Source organism: Vanessa tameamea, chromosome 6 (genome assembly GCF_037043105.1).
Source record: "Vanessa tameamea isolate UH-Manoa-2023 chromosome 6, ilVanTame1 primary haplotype, whole genome shotgun sequence".
NCBI lineage: Eukaryota > Metazoa > Arthropoda > Insecta > Lepidoptera > Nymphalidae > Vanessa > Vanessa tameamea.
Genome location: NC_087314.1, coordinates 12,863,292 through 12,875,257, shown reverse-complemented (window position 1 = coordinate 12,875,257; position 11,966 = coordinate 12,863,292). Strand labels below are relative to the sequence as shown.

The window sequence follows — 11,966 nt, the reverse complement described above, 5'->3', positions numbered from 1 at the left end:
TCTATCTAGACATAGCACTGTCGCTACAATATTAAAAGTTCTCGGTAAGTTCTCCTTGGTTCACTTTTATTGCCTGTAAAATTAATTCAATTTTGTTCATCTAAAAGACCTTTGAGAACTCTTTCAGAACGATCTTTGAGCAAAAAAATATTTTGAGGAGTTGACGCATCGCTGCAATCTTGGTAATATCAAGCTGAATGAAAACGAATTTAACTGTATCCACGTAATATTTAAACCTAAGACGTAAAATATATTCATCAATACCTACTGATTTTTATCAAGGATTTTCGATCGTGAATAATAAAATAGCACCACCAGGATCGTGGTTAACCACAACGGAAGGGGAGAAGTCTGAACTTTTCGAACAACATCGACGTTGCTAACAAAGGCCAATTTTAATTATATTAGAAAACTAAATTTACATTTTATGAAATAATACTCCTTTTGACGCGTTACGCGAAAATTAAACAAGTTTTTTTTTTTATGATACAAGCGCACAGGATGGCATGTAAACTACATAGTAAAGTTACTCGTAAAACTCCAATTAAACCTCGAACCAGACAACGTCACCTTTTCTTATTTTATAATAAATTTAAAATTGTAAATGCTTAAATTTGTGTTATAGTAGTTAGGAAAAAATATGAAATTACATTTATCACAATAATAATAATAATTTTATTATAATAATTAAATTATTATTATTTTACTCTAATTAATTATTTGCGTACAATTAAAAACTATTTTTAATAACAAAGAAGTTCTCCTCACGCGCGTTCATCAGTAAGCCCCTGTCTTGTTAATATTTCATAATTTCGTATATTTTTTAATGAAGTTACACGAATTTCTTGTGTATTTCAATTTAGAAAACCATTTGACGATATTAATTGTTATTTGAGAATTCTTTTGAATAAAAATCCCCCTGAATATTTATTATGTTTATTCGGTTACATCAAAGATACTGAACTTAATAATGCATCGCTTTATTAAGAAATTCTATTTGGTATCAACATAAGAAAGTTTGTTTATGTGTTTGAGACGCCGGCCCGGTTAATTTCCTTGTAAAAACAAGGGTGCAATATAATTTTTTCAATTCCCTCACTATTTATTTTAAATGTTATTTTCTTTACAATGAACGTTTTTTTTAATATAACTCCGGAAACAACAGTTGATAAGTATATTACCTTAAAATAATCTGAGCAGCAATTGTTTAATTCTTAGTTTTCTATGTTATATGTTATACTGAAGTTAGAGTAAAGAGTCAGTCATAATTAAGATAGAGCAGTACACGGCAGGGCATGGGCTAATACTATGTTACTTATATATGTATATTCAACCACCAAACAGGAAAGCTTAGTAATGTTGGGTACCAGTTTCAAAAGTGACTGAGCCAGCGTACAGATATTGTTCCCATATGCCGTGGCTGAAATCAGTCAGTAGGATATAAGCAAAGTAAAGCAACAGACTGGAAATGGCCCAAAGCTCGACACAGGTTCGGGTCCGGTTCCCTGAACCAAACTACTATTTCGTAATATTAAGCCAACATGATATAGCTACAATTTTTAAAAACAAATGTTGCTGTAAAACTTATATTTATTTTTTCGTTAATTTTAATTAGAATTAAAATAATTAGGAATCCGTTAGTAAGTATATTTTTTTATATCTTTCTATTTTATATTTGAAACAAACATTTCAGACGAGTTTTTTTGTTTTTCTTTCCCGAATTACCGCAGATAAAGTCATCTTGGTAACAGTTAAACAGTTTGGTTTATTCAATTTATTCGTTTCTTTTTATATGACATTATTAAAGAACGTCTAACTATGAATTTATAATAAAAAATATAGTGCGTGCTCTGAGGCATTTGCGGCTCAAAAGCCTGAAGCTATCGACAATTAGATGAACATAAAAAAGACAGGAGCGGTGGAAAAACAAGATATCGTTAACATATCCTTTTAAATACAGGTTCCGATTGATATATTCAAGAAATTTAAACTTATTTTTGAAAAATATTTTAATCCTCTGGTTTTCTTTTATTGCGATAATCTCAAAGAGAGGGTGCAAACCAAAACTAATACAAATTTTGCCGAACTACAAGGAAGAATTTCCGAATACATTAATGCGAAATGTTTCGTAAGATCGTATTAAAAATGAGCCAACACTGCCCATGGACATCGGGTACTGTAAGAAGTATTAGTAATTTATCTTAGTTTTATGTTTACACTGACTCGAACTGTCTTTAAATTGAAATACAACAATTCTAAAAATTACGATTTGGCAGCTAAATATATAATGAGTATTTACTTAGACGGACTTGTATTTCTATTGGGGGGTGCCCTTGGTAACACATTTGAAGAAGATGAGTAAAGGGCCGTTCCCTTTACTCATTTTAGAGGTAATCTTTGGAATAGGACAACAACAATTGTTTGTTAAACTAGCCGAACTTTAAACGTTTTAGTCACTTCTTCCGTAGAATGTCTCTCTAGACAAACAGCTACAAGACAGAAACGAACTATGTTTTTAGACAACAAGAAGAGCAGATACGGATTCAAACTTGGTATTTAACAAATGTTTGATTGTGTTGAATATCTACGAACAAGATTATCGATGGCTAACAATTGATTCATTGATCCGCCTGTCTTTTAATACACTAAAAACAATGCATTCAACCAATTTTATCCAAGATTTATTTGTTTGCAAAACATGCAAACAATTTTATCCAAGAGGATGAATTATTTATATATCATTTTGTAGGATTTATTACAGAATACTCAATAAAAATAACATTAAATTGTATTTTTAGCGCACCAAGTTCCCATGCAAATATCTTAAGACGAGAAAACGTCAGCCTACCCGCGAGGTCTAATTTAAATAATTATTGCCTAAACGAGTCCTGTCACCATTGCTCTATGATAACTATCGGGATTCTCTGTAATTATTGCTAATTACACTGGTTTACGCTGTCGGCTGTAACGGTGTGTCGTTTCTTTTAGAATCGTTAATAAATATTTCTACATTTGTAGAGCCGTTTGCGTTTTGTATTTCTCACAGTAATGAGATCTGATATGTGATTTTGTAATTTGTAATGCTCAGTCGCCACGTTTACAGGTTCAATGAAATTCAACTGCCCTATGTATCAAAATATATTATTGCTTTTTATCCTAAATATGTATTGCGGTTAGATTTATTGTCGTTAAAAGCGTCTGTTTGGGAAATAAGTCCTGAGACTAAGCTGATAAAAATTAATATTTGAGGAATGATCATTCTATTTCGAAATAACAGCTAAATTAGGACATAGGTCGTTTCGTTTTATAGATAGTTAGTGTTTATATAATCGTTCTTCATCCTTCCCAGACTGATTATTTACACTTGCTTTGTTATTGAGAATTAGCTGTGATTTTTTTTTGTATATCGTTGATATAAAAATAAATAAACCTTTTGATCGAACTTTTTTTAGAAATTTTGATGGAAAGGTACGACAATGCCACAAGAAGGTTAAGAAAAATAAACATAAACGCTATATTTGACATAGTCATTACAAATATCTCATGTCAAATATAAATATGGTAAGAATAGTCACATATGAAATAATATAAGAATAATATTTAATTTAAAAGTAAAAATTTGAGCCGCCCGAACAGGGACTTGAACCCTGGACCCTTGGATTAAAAGTCCAATGCTCTACCGACTGAGCTATCCGGGCTCTGGCATAGGATCTGAAATTAATAATCAAAAGCAAACCTAAAATTGAAATTGATTACTTTTGAAATAAACTTAGCGATATAAATTATTCACAATTTGTCAGAAAACAACTTTTTTACTAATAAATTAGATAATACAAATATTCGGAAACATATAATAAATATTCGATTGACTGCCCTTGATCGCGGTCGGAGTGAACGAGATAGCAACAACTTCTCTCCTTCTTACATACGATAAAACTGAACAAATATTTAATTACAGTATAAAGAGGGCGTCAATATTTGAATTCACCTAATTTAATCGTACGATTTGAAGTAGTTTAATAATTGTATTTCATCTTCAATATTAGTATATATATACACACTGTATAAGTTTTTTTAGTACAAAATTTGACACAAAAACAATAGCAGATTTTTTGCAAAAAAAATATAAGTAAGTGATACAGTACGTAAATATAATTAAAAAGATTTGTTTTTTTCTTTTTTTTACAGCAGTAACAGCTGTAAATATATAAGTTTTAATAAAAACAGGTTATTTAGTTTATTGTGTATTTTATGTTTGTACAGCCGTTATCGATACGAATGAATTTGACAGCAAAATGTCAAATAAAAGTTGACAGCAAGATAAAGGATGAACAGTTTTTTTTTAAATTTCGAAACAGAAAAAGGAATGACAGCATACATCTATCTCTTATAGATTTATTAAAGTAAGAAGTTTGAAATATTATGATGAATTGACGTTATTAATCTTATCAAAATAAACACAGTAGCAGGTATAACGGGAAAAATAAGCGGCTGCCCCAAGATAACATAGGGCCCCGACTTTAATAAAATGTTTTAAATGAAAAAAAGAAAACAGTGGTAAAAGAAATGACACTGAGACTAAAATACTTTTGTATTTTACAAGAAATAAATTAGGATGAAAGTTCATGCAATTATATCAAAAGTTTTAAAAAAAGTTTGAAGGCCTAATATTTTTTAAGCTGGGGGCTTATTCGTGACTTGATCCACCAATGAACGACACAATAGGCTATTTAAATAATTCAGATCAAAGATATTATTATTTTATATATTTAAATAAACTATAACGTCCTCTTAGGAAGGCTACAAAAACATAGCATAACATTTTGTAGCTCCTCTCAGAGCTACAAAAACATAAACAAATTTATGTTTCGAAAGATCAATGGATATTGAACATTAAGAAATAAATAAAATAATAATAATAATATTTTCCGTACAAAGAAGGTGTTTTCGAAAGCAAACAGTAAATCTATTAATAAAGATTGTGTTTAATTTCCGAAACACGTAAATTACTTTTTTTTACGATTTAAATGATGCATTCTCTTACTGCTAAAACATTATTCAAGATAAAGTCATCGATGTTTTTTTTTATGACAATCATAAACATGGAATAGGCGTTGGTTCGAATGATTTGGATCATATCCAAAATATGTTTACAAAACAACCTGCATTAATGATGCAATCACTTCAAGGGAATTTGAAACTTATACATAAGCCTAGTGAAGGTTTTAAGTTTGAAATTCCTGTAAAACGTTTTTGAATTGTTAGTATTGTTATTTGGTAATATAATAGTGTATGATACAGAGTAAATAAAATAAGACCATAGCAAAGGCGATGTGGCAAGAGATGTGTTGAAGATTTGGAATAATCTATTGATACGGTAAAAGCTGTTTTGGAAATTCTTCATGTACATTTTTATATTTCGAAGCTAACTAGTATAATTAACTTTTTAATTAACAATCTATACAATTTAACAAACGTATGTTGCTAAACGGCCCCGTTCAACCAGGAGCCTGAATTGCATTAATTCAATATACATAATATATTCTTTATGGGTATATTTTTTATGAATAGTAGTAAGTACTATTCGAATTATAATATATATCTGTATCCATATACAATATACACAATATTGTATACGATTTTTTTTCTTCGTGCGTCAATCACGTGGAAACTACGGAACATATTAGTATCAATGAATGTTACGACATTTTTAGACTTTGTACTACTGTGATTACCACTTATGTGGACGTTAAGCTTGTGATGTTAGTGTGCTTAGATAAAAGGACAAAATGGTAGTACGTTCTAATTTAAACAAAATATTCTTTAAATGTAACACGATTCATTAAGGAATTTGGTACAATAAATCCTATAGCACTTCACTGGGATGAAATGACTTATTACAATTTGCTTTTAAACTGTCATTTTCTTACCAAAAAGCGATAATCACATTTAGCCGATTTAAAATAAAGGCGATTTTGGAATGAATGTAATGCATCGTAATTTCTGGAAAACTAATTAGATGGGTCCAAAGCTGCTCCAACCATAACGTTCAGATTTTATGAGTTATGTGCGATTCGGAGAACGAAAATACAAATTTTATTTACTTTCTAGGAATTCTTAATGGCCCATGTATGCTCAATGCTATAGTTATTGCTTGGAAGAGAAATTTTCTTTATGTAATTCATACGCATATGCATAAGCTATAAAACTTAACTAAGTGATACAGAAATAATACAGATGTGTGTATTCGTACTTAACCAACATTTACAATCTTTAAAAAAAAGTCGCTCGAGGAAAGACTAATTCAATAGAAAGACTAATCAAATTATAATATTATAATTAAAGAGATTTCACATTGAAAGCTGGTGCGATTAAAAAATGTATTGAAGCATAATTTCTGACTAAAGTCTAGTTTAAGATATTGCGATATTCTAAATTCGACGTTTATTATTTTTAATAAGTATATAATTTAAAATACTTTAAAAACTCAATCGCTTCATTATATACTCAGAGTATTATGTTTTTTATTACAAAAATATGTCAATAGTCGAATGACTAATTCCAGAATGGCCTTAGAAGTGCAGGTTCATATGCAGGTTATCCTGACGAGATCAGATGACGTCGTCGTCTCCTCCTAATGTAGGCAGCTCTTTCAAACTCCGCTGTGAGATGATCTCACGGAAGGAGATTATGTCTCGCTAATTCTGGTATACGCTGTGGCGTATAACTGACTCGACTGCTCGCAGAGAGAGAAACCTGAAGAGGATTGTAATTATAAGTCAGCAATTTATATTTTGATCTTAATTTTTTTTGTTAAGCCTTCGATGATAAAATTGTTAATGTTTGTAATGATTACAAGTGTGTAATTCATATGTGATTAATAAAATAGTGTAATTTCAATTTTAATTGATTTTGTTTTCCTAAATATTTTTGAAGGATATATTTTACAATTATTTTGAATGGTTCTGTTAACCGCGACAACTCAATGATGATCACGGATGCAGTTGAAAATCGTAGTGATCACGCGCTAACCACAAATCATCGATGCCGGAACACCGCGTGAACTAAACGTGAATTTAATTTCCTGGTCTAATCTGGTCACTGGATTAGGGATAGTGCATTGTTGAATATATTTGCATTTAAAATATTAAGCCATGGATATAAAAAATTTATAGCTGTTGGTATAGATTTTATAATTCCTTGGTGAATTGCATATTGATTTGATTTGATTTGTATAAATTGTAATCATAGATATATAGGCGTTTATTTTGACGTATGTAGCTGTTACGTGGCCGTTTCGTGTAATTAAAATTTCAATAGAAGCCGTCCCAAATTAGGGGGAATATTTTCTATAGTGGAATTGAACTATGAACCAACTTTCTTTCTTTTACAATTATTAAGAAGTTTATGTGAATTTATTAAAGAAATATGTTTATTTAATATCAATGTCCTCACTAATTCAATTCTAGTTATATTCTGGTTTATTAATCTATCTAAATATTGTTGGTCGTCTGTTCCGTCATCGGCTGCCGTTGACCAATTGAAACTCAGAGAAAAGTTGAAGATAATTTATCATTGGTCATGGTTTCAGAAACTGGAGATGAATCTTATAAATGCTTAGCCTTGAAAATATATTTAAAATACAAATGAAGGCCATCATTCCATACCTTAACGGTCAACTAAGAATGATTTTGTCATTTTGATTTTACCCCTCAACACTTACAGGTAATGTCTGAATATCGCTTGAAACGATCAATTAATTTGTCATAAAAGGAAAATAAACTATATACTCAAACAAAAGAACGCATTGATATAGAATACGGCTTAATATTGTAGATAGAAAACCTTTCTTTGAATTTCCTATAAATATGAAATAGTTACTAAGTTCTATTTATTTAACGTAGTGTTTGTTTATCTATTATGCAGATAAGATAAGATCTGTAAAGTGATTAATTAATTAGTATTATTTATTAATTTAATTTTCGATGAGCACATAAATCGAGCTTAATCCGACATTAATAAAAATTTAACAAAAATGTCAGGAGATTAAAATATCCAAAATGTCCTACTTTAAAATATAGAGTAATTTTAAATATAGGGTAAATTCACCAATAACGGACCCGAAGTTCGGAATTAATTTTCATAAATGGCGCCAGGTGTGCCCAAGAGCCATGTATTCGAAATTTCCCATTAATCGACGATGTTGTTTGATTTATGAAGGAAACGAATCGGTAATGGCTTTTAACGATGCCTTATAATTATTTTGCTACATCCGTTTTACGTAATACATTATAATTATCGTAATTTTTATCTATAATGCTCTTTAATTCTTTGTAGTTTTAATTAGTTTTTTGCTTATTGTAGATACAATGTTCGTTGCACTCTAAGGCGCTGGTAGTGTAACATCTATTAAAAATCCTTCTAATTATTGTTGCGGAGTTGATTCGTATAGGTATAGAAGTTCATTATGTTTTGTTTCAATTATGTATGGTTTTCCTTTCCAAGTATTTCCGTTCTGTTTTCCAACTCTTTCAGTACCTCTAACTCGCCGACTTTCACAGCCTCGACTCTTATATTTTGTGTAAAATCCAAAATGTCCATTTTCTTATCGAACAAAAACCGGCTAATTAAAATTTGCAAGTATTTGTGTGTTTTTGTTTACTTATTGTAATCGTTGTTTTTTGTACATTAATGTTCTTTATTCTTTGTTTCTATTTTATGTTATATTATAACAGTTTAAACTTTATCGCCATTATTGTACAAGCAGTCACTTTAAAAAGTATTACAAATTGTTTTATTTTAGTATATATATTTAAAAATAAAATGGTTGTTGTATTTAAATCTTTAATATTATATAATAATCCAAATTAATGTATGTAAGTAAAAAAGAACTATTAAATTATGATCAATGTGTAAAAAAAAAACAATCATTTTTTATAGGCCTAAGAAATCGCACACACAAATATTATATTTCTTTTTTGGTTCACCTATTCGACTTTGAATTAAATAAAATTTAACTATAGTAATTTCCGTTGTGATTTCGTCTTTTACAAAAGTCCTGCTGACTGGCCGACTGGTGTGTGAATACCCTTAATTCAGGAGTTCACAAACTATTTGCTGCTCATTCAGCGGTTTGCGATTAATTGACGCTGCACGGTAGGCAATATTCGTTTGTTTCCTTTCGCTTTTACTTTTGTAGGAAATAAATTCAGCTCAATATGCACTAAAAATTAAAATACAATTTAATAATAAGAAGTTTCGTGCAATAGCAACTGGCGTAGTTTCTTATAAATTATTTATTTTCTAAATTAAAAAAAGTATTTTCTAGCAGATTTTAATATACTGGCATCGTTCGGAGATTTGGTTAAAAAATATTAGGATTTATAAATTGTATATTTATTGTGTATGGCAATTGTATTTATGTACATATCGATTTTATTAAACCAAAAAAATACAATAATATATATTGTCCTAATTATATCGTCCAACAATCAGCTCCAAGGCGGGCATTTGCAAGATTTTCATCCGACACGTACAAGTCCTCACGATATGTTCTGAACTCGAGAATTATAATCACTATGCACCTAAAACAATTATCCTTTTTCGCCCGGTTAGGGTTAGGCAAGATTCACGTATTCCACTAGGTCATCTCAGCTACTCTATTCTAACTAATATAGATCTTTCATAATACTCTGTCTTTTCTTGGTTAAATACTAAATATTATAATTACTAATTTTAAGCCATCACTAATATAATTAATGCGACGCTTAATTACTCAACCGAGTAACATGAAATTTTGCACACCCCGTATCAGGAGTACAGAAGGCGACACTTACTTTCTCAGGTCGGGGTATTTTGTTTTCCGAATCGGTGGTAGTGTTAAATTTTACAAACAATAAGTGAAATGCTTCTATGTTGAAAAAAGGAATTTGAGTTTGATTTTGACATAAGGTACTCTAGTCCTGATCGTCGCAGCCAGGTGAAGCCACGAACGGGAAGTAGTTTCAATATAAAACTGTTGACAAAAAAATATAAATTTCACGACCACGCTTTCTTTGTACTTTAAAATATTATACATCTTCATCATAAACAGGGTTATTGGTAATTCGACGTATTTCCGTTAGCAGGTGATAGTGGTAGTTAGTAATACCATCTTGATCAAATTTGAATTTGTCGGTCCAGAGGATTTTAAAAAAAAAGATGCATCTTCTAAATCCTCATTAAGCATGAATCTACAGAAAGCAACTCTTCTTTCAGCATCCTCTTCGTAAATAACGTGCACAGGGTTAAAATGATAATACAAAATATCTTCATTGTAACTTCGCTACTGAACTGTTTATGTATCTAAATTTAATTTTAAATTTGTATTAAGTAACTTAAGTAAATAAGTAAGTTTTTTTACATTGGTTATTATTTTAAATCAATTTTGTGAGAATTTTAAAGAGCGACCTTTAGTATGAATTCGGTCATGTTCGAATACGAATTTCCACCAGCGTCCTTTCTGATCATTTTATTTCGGTTGCATTGAAATAAATTCCTAGTTTTTATACACTTTTGGAAAGCTAATTAAATGATTATATTTTTAAAATAATCTGTAGAACAAGTTTCATAATGATTTTTTTTGTTTTTCAGGCACATTTGAGGGAAAAAAATAAAAAAAATATTGAAATAATATCGTTTTCCGTCTCGCATTTTTAAATTTGGACCGATAATTATTGTTTAAATATTGAAAAATATCCAGTGTTTAATCGTTTTTATAAATCAGAAGAAAAAAGGAGATTTTAATCGAAACTTTTTTTTTAATAAATTTTTGAAGTTGCAATTTTGACTTATTTTGAAAAAATCTAAAAAACGTGATAACTCAAAAATGGTTCACTTTTGCAATATGCATATGGGGGTTAAAATTATCGCAAATAGTCACCCCTATCACCTCCTAACGGGAATACATCGAATTACCAATAACCCTGTATATTTATCCCGTTACAAGATAGAAAATCTTCTAGTACCATCAGTGTAATACGACTAAAGCGATATAAAAATATAACATCACAAAATATTTTGTTTACTATTGAAATTCATTCTTTACTTCAATAAAATAAATTGTATTTTAAAATTCAAATACCTTAAACATGAAAATACCCATTTTACATTCACCGACGCTTCGAGTACGTCATATCATTATTTCTTTGTATTTTAAATTAGCGCATCCTGTGATACGTGAGGTATCAAACGTTCAAGAAACTGTTTGCATACGACAGTATAAAGAAATTCAAAACATTTTCCATTGAATAAGAAAAGTATTGCATTACTAAATAAGCGAGGGCGGAAAACTGTTTGTACTTCCGTACATTTATTCTTACAGCTTACACATTATTTATTTAAAGCGGTCCGAAATAGGCACTTATACCTTAGAGTTAAGGTTGAACGCAAACGCAAACGTTAGGTTTGTAAAAAAATATTTTTATTACATTTTCCCGAGTAGGGTAGGTCGGAAAACGGTTGCTATGGTTACGGCACGACTGTGATGGATCTGGGTATGGAATAGTTTGTTTTATACTAAACGCCGATATAAGGAAATGCACTGTTTGTTAGACAAATATCGCTCTCCATTGGAAATACATTGTAAACGTTTGACAAAACTTTAGTTTGGAAACGATTAAGGTAACAGTATCTAAGGACTCATGAGCTCCGGAGCAGGGGTAACGCAACCTATCATGTTTGCGTTAGCATGAATATAAAAGGAAATATTTCTTTATTCATTTCAATCAGGTACGCGGCTAATGAGTCTCCTGATGGTATGTGGTCATCACAAGCATCGATACTCTAAGTATTTAACTAAGTATTACATCACCAATACCCCACTAATCTTGGTAATACGGTTCTGTGTTCTGTCTATTTATTTCGGATTCTCTTCGCATTATGAGATTAAGGGAAAAGAGACTGTACTATAATTAATATTGCACAAT

At 30.2% G+C, this 11,966-nt stretch overlaps 1 non-coding gene across 1 annotated transcript; it reads right to left on the bottom strand.

The window, feature by feature from the left end:
- Positions 1 to 3,625: 3,625 nt before the first annotated feature.
- Trnak-uuu (transfer RNA lysine (anticodon UUU)) lies at positions 3,626 to 3,698 on the bottom strand. Its single transcript has one exon. It is a non-coding gene; the product is annotated as a tRNA-Lys (tRNA).
- Between the last annotated feature and the right edge of the window lie 8,268 nt (positions 3,699 to 11,966).